The following is a 5670-nucleotide window of genomic DNA, read 5'->3' as shown; positions in this document are numbered from 1 at the left end:
ACCAGCCGGTCGATCGTGCCGGTCACTTAGGTTAAGCGACCGCCACTAGTGACCGCCCCAAAAACAGAGAGTTTCAATCCGAAACTCAGGCTTCTGATCACCCGTTTTCAATCCGGATTTCGAGTGATCATGACCTAAATCTCTAATCTAGCACTCCTAAAGCCAAAGGGTGAAGGAATCCTAACAATTACCATCATTGGATTACCCAGAACTCTCCCCTTGACTGGATTATCCTTTTCACGAAAGCAGGGTTTCGTTTTTGGATGAATCACTTCAAGAAGATTGGAAAAAGAGTCACAAATGAATCAAAAGGGTAACCACAATGATGAGGGGATGGGTTAACACGAAATTAAAGACAAAGGAGATAAAAGATGAAGGGTGAATCCATTACCTCACTCTAGAACACCAGAAAAAGGGAAGGATTGATCTCCAGATCACTGCCAGCACTTCAGATCCACTTTCGGCACTTCTCCGCAGCCGTCTGACCTCCAAAAACGGTAACCACGAATAAAATATTCGTAAGTTGGACGAGGGTTACCTTTTATAGAAGCCAGGGGCAAAATAGGGCAAAACCCCGAAAATAGACCGGGCGGTCGCTCCAGGTGGTCGCTTGGTTTGATCGACCGCCACTAGCAACCGCCCCCATGTAATTTGCCATACAAGGGTGCTTTTGCTAGGGGGTTGATATCCAAGTACAACCTAGCCCTAAAGAAGAGATGGGGGAGATCTTACCCTCATTCCGGACATCTCCGAACAACACTTGTCTTCCAGAAGGCCAACTACCAAGCAAGGCAGGCTCTTCAAACAGAGGATCCAGATCCATGGGTTCAGGTATGGATCATGGACTTCTATCCGAACACTCCACAAACTTACTCAGCTAGACCTTCGGGTTCTCCGACCTGCAATACGGATCTCGGGTTAGAATTACGGGGGTTGTTACACCGTTAATATGACTGTTGGACCAAATGGCGGGCCATCTTGGCGTAACGGTTTGCCTTTATGCCATTTGATGGCAAGCCATGACTCCAAATGGACTCAATCTGTTTCTTCTAGATGCACATTCATGCATCCTTTGTGTAAAACGGTTTTTGTACACATATCATGCATCCTTTGGCCATTACTTATCGAAGTGGTTTGTCGTTTGGGACCAAATCGCGAGCCGTTTTGGATAGTATGTACTTGCTATTTTAGGCTTTGGTCTTTCCTAGCCAACCCTATGTCCAAATGACTCTCCTAACCTAGACTAGGCTAGTCTAATGATGCCATGTGTATCATTTGATGCATAAACACAATTACATCAAGCATATGGTGTCCTATGTCCTAGGTGCACTATGTCTTCTCCTTGAGCTTGATTTGATCATCATATTCGTTCTTGAATCTTCTTATCATTAAGTCTTCATGTCAAACTTGAATTGGTCACCCAATTTTGAGTTGGGCTTGTATATTGATCCGTCTTGCATTTGGTCCATGTTCTTCATTTAACTCACTTGGCTTGATTTAAACACGCACAACTCAATTTTATCATTAGTACTTTGTGTTTGTTATTACCAAAACTAATGGATTCTGATGTGACAATGCTGACGTGACATTTTTCCAACATTAGCAATAACATAAGCATGCCAAGTCACCATGAGTTGCGAGAACCTCTAGCCTCAGTACCTAACACCCATTCACTTTGCAAGCTATACCCAAACCCTATTGACCCAATAGAAGACAAGAAAAGCCCACCACTGGGAGTAGAAGACAAAAAAGATGATGAAAGGGAAGAAAAAGTGTTAGCCATAAGCAAAAAACAAAAAAACATATACACTTCAAGCAAGCAAGCTAGAAGGAGAAACCATATGGGAAGCCCCCAAGACCAACATTTAAGAAACCTCCAACAAAAAAGTTGGAGTCGAATTGCAAGTCAAAATGAGGGGACCAAGAAAGTCATAGTGAGGGGCAAATAAGAATTTTACTCTTTTTTAAAGCTTGAAATGAAAAATGAAATGAGCAAATAAGTATTCTGGGAAATCAATCAATAAAAATCTAATGCGTTTGCTGGGAGTCAAACCCGGGTCTATTACTTGGAAGGCAATTATCCTAACTATTGGACTACAAACGCTAATGAATGTATTACAAGCTAGACCAAGCCCTATTGAACTAATAGAAGAAACGAAAGGGCCACCACCGGGATTAGAAGACAATGAAGATGATGAAAGGGAAGAAGGAGCGTTAGCCATTAGCAAAAAACAAAAAATAGATACACTTCAAGCAAGCAAGCTAGAAGGAGAAACCTTATGGGAACCCGAGAATAGCTTTAAAGAAACCTCCAATAGAAAAGTCAGATTTGAAAATGCATTGAGTTGAGCAAGTCATAATGCAAAAGACTAGAAAGCCCTAACCTTGAGAGAAGAAGATGACTAAAAAGATGAAAGGGAAAGAGCATTAGCCATAAGTGTAAAACAAAAAGCAAAAACACTTCAAGCAAGGAAGCTAGAAGGAATAACCTTATGGGAAGCCCCCATTACCAGCATTAAAGAAACTTTCAACAGAAAACTCAGGTTTGAAAATGCATTGAATTGAGCAAGTCATAGTGAGGGGCAAATAAGAAGTTTACTCTTTTTTAAAGCTTGAAATTGGCAAATTAATACTATATGAAATTAGTATGATTCTTTTATCAAAGCAAAAATAAAACAATATGGATCCAATGCGTCTGTCGGGAGTCGAACCCGGGTCTATTGCTTGGAAGGCAATTATCCTAACCGTTGGACTACGAACACTTTGGCAAATTCAAACCCTATTGTCCTAGCAAAGACAAGAAAGGGAAGAAGAAGAAGCTTAGCCACAAGCAAAAGATAAAAAAAAAACAGTTACACTTCAGGGAAGCAAGCTAGAGGGAGAAATCTTAAGGGAAGGCCCCAGGAACTCCATTAAAGAAACCTCCAATAGAAAAGTTGGAGCTGAAAATGCATTGAATTGAGAAATCATAATAAGGGGAAAATAGGGAGTTTATTCTCATCTATAGCCTGAAAAAAGAAATGGGCAAATTAGTATTATGTGATATTAGTATGTACCAATGCGTTTGTTGGGAGTCGGACCCGAGTCTATTGCTTGGAAGGCAATTATCCTAACCATTGGACTACAAACGCTAATGAACATATTACAAGCCAGATGCAAATCATATTGACCTTAAAAAAGACAAAAGGGGCCACCACTGGGAGTAGAAGAGAATGAAGATGATGAAAGTGAAGAAGGAGCATTAGCAATAAGCCAAAAAAAAAAAAAAACACTTCAAGCAATCTAGCTAGAAGGAAAAACCTTAGGGGAAGCCCCCCAGAACCAGCATAAAAGCAACCTCCAATAGAAAAGTCAGAATTAAAAATGCATTGAATTGAGCAAGTCATAATGCGGAAGACTAGAAAGGCCCACCATTGGGAGTAGTAGACAATGAATATGATGAAAGGAAGGAGTGTTAGCCATAAGCATAAAACAAAAAAACAAAATAAATTTCAGGCAAGCAAGCTAGAAGGAACAACCCTGTGGGAAGCCCCTAGGACCCGCATTAAAGAAACCTCCTGCAGAAGAGTTGGAGTTTAAAATGCATTGGATTGGGCAAGTAATAATAAGGGGAAAATAAGAAGTTTACTCTGATTTAAAGCTTGAAAAATGAAATGGGCAAATTAGTATTATGTGATATTAGTATGATACCAATGTCTTTGCTGGGAGTTAGATTCAAATCTATAGCTTGGAAGGCAATTATTCTAACCATTGGACTACAAATGCTAATGAACATATTACAAGCCAGACCCAAATCCTATTCACCTAGTAAAAGACAAGAAAGGGCTACCACTCTGGGAGTAGAAGAAAAAAAAATGATGAAAGGGAAGCCATAAGCAAAAAGGAAAAAAAAAGATACACTTCAAGCAATCAAGCTAGAAGGAGAAACTTTATGGGAAGCCCCAGGACCAGCATAAAAGAAACCTCCAACAGAAAAGTCAGAGTTGAAAAAGCATTGAATATTTGAGTGAGTCAGAATGAGAAGACTAGTAGCATACAATGAAGATGATGAAAGGAAGGAGCGTTAGCCATAAGCATAAAACAAAAATACAAACATTTCAAGCAAGCAAGCTATAAGGAACAACCATATGGGAAGCCCCTAGGACCAGTATTAAAGAAACTTTCAACAGGTATGTCGAAGTTGAAAATGCATTGAATTGAGCAAAGTCATAATGAGAGGCAAATCAGAATTTTACTCTTTTTTAAAACTTGAATGAAAAATGAACTGGATATAATTAGTAAGGTTAAAATGAATATGATTACCTTGCATTTGCCAGGATTCAAACCTAAGCCTCTACAAAGCTAATGAACATCGTGACTGTAAATATTAAAGTGCCCAACCTCTGAGATTCAAAATTTCCAAAGAGTTCTAGAAAAGGTTGGCAAAGAAAGAATTATAAACAAAGTTAAGAATACACATCTTTTTTTTTTTATCTTCTTGATCTTGTATGTTTTACGATTATGAATAGTTTTCCAAAAAAATAAGGAAATGATTGTCGATACGTTGGGCCAACAATATTCTGATCTAGAAGTGCTTGTTGACTATTAAGATCTCCTAGCCATGAATTGAATTGTTGTTAGCCACCTAGGTGGGTGATTACTGTGAATTACCCTAAAATCCTAACTTGATAAACTTTCATTTTAGGTCCATGAATCCAAAGTGCCAAAAGAAGGCAGTTGTGGGCCATTAAAGTCAAGTCCGTGGGTCCGAAAGTTGAACCTATGGACTTGGATAAGATACGAGATGACCCGGCCACCTTACTGAATTTTAAAAGGAGAAAGAAAGTTGACCTAGATGGGTTAAAAAGGCAATTTTGACATGCACGAAAATCGATACAAAAAGATCCCAATGCCAAGGTAAAGTATACCATTAGGTCAAGCATGTTTAAGGTTTCCACCCTCTGAAGCCCGTCGGAAACCGCATTCGTATGATGAATGGGGGGTGGTCTCCTAGGGCAATTGATCAAATTGACTACCTACCCGTACCCAAAAAATTGGGAATTTTATGTTTTCAAGTCTAGAAACCCTATTTTATATTTCTTTTGACTCACAAATGAATTGTTTATATTTTTTGGAGGCTAATGCATCCAAAATCTGCTCAGCCCTTAGATCTCCTGAGAATGACCTGCAAAACAAAGCGTCAGATGTGGCCCGACCGCTGTGGTCGAGAGTCCACCTCAGAAGGCTAAGTCAGTTGATGAACTTAATCACTAACGGCTCTGCTATAAGCACAGAGCTAAGGAATGAATAACTGGAATACGATTCAGATAATAAGCATCTGAGTGTTCATGTCCAAGTGTGTGTGTCCTTCCCTTGTGGGTAGGTGATGTTTATATAGAGTGTACCTTCAAATCTTCTTCGTTGGATGTATTTGAGCCTTCTTCGGATAGTCGTTGGATCCTAACAGTTAGATCCGTTGAGCGATAGACTTCTACTAGTTTGGACTAGTAGAGGACTCCTAGGATAACCCGACTGTTATCTGATGGTTATCCTTTTGATAGCGATAAGTGACAGTCGCCGAATTCTGCTTGCCGTCATTAGGTTAATTAACCTCCTCCATAAGTATTGGATTAGGGCGTGCTTGTGACTGAGTTAGTTTCCTTCCTCAGCAAGCTACCTCCTGAACCCGGC

At 39.8% G+C, this 5670-nt stretch overlaps 1 non-coding gene across 1 annotated transcript; it reads right to left on the bottom strand.

Annotated features, from left to right (window-relative positions):
• Positions 1 to 3059: 3059 nt before the first annotated feature.
• TRNAG-UCC (transfer RNA glycine (anticodon UCC)) lies at positions 3060 to 3131 on the bottom strand. The gene has a single exon. It is a non-coding gene; the product is annotated as a tRNA-Gly (tRNA).
• Positions 3132 to 5670: the final 2539 nt, after the last annotated feature.

This window comes from Hakea prostrata, chromosome 9 (genome assembly GCF_041222555.1).
Source record: "Hakea prostrata isolate BN-2017 chromosome 9, UWA_Hpros_2, whole genome shotgun sequence".
NCBI classification, from domain to species: domain Eukaryota; kingdom Viridiplantae; phylum Streptophyta; class Magnoliopsida; order Proteales; family Proteaceae; genus Hakea; species Hakea prostrata.
Note: the sequence above shows the minus strand (reverse complement) of the source record. Positions and strands in the feature narration are given on the sequence as shown.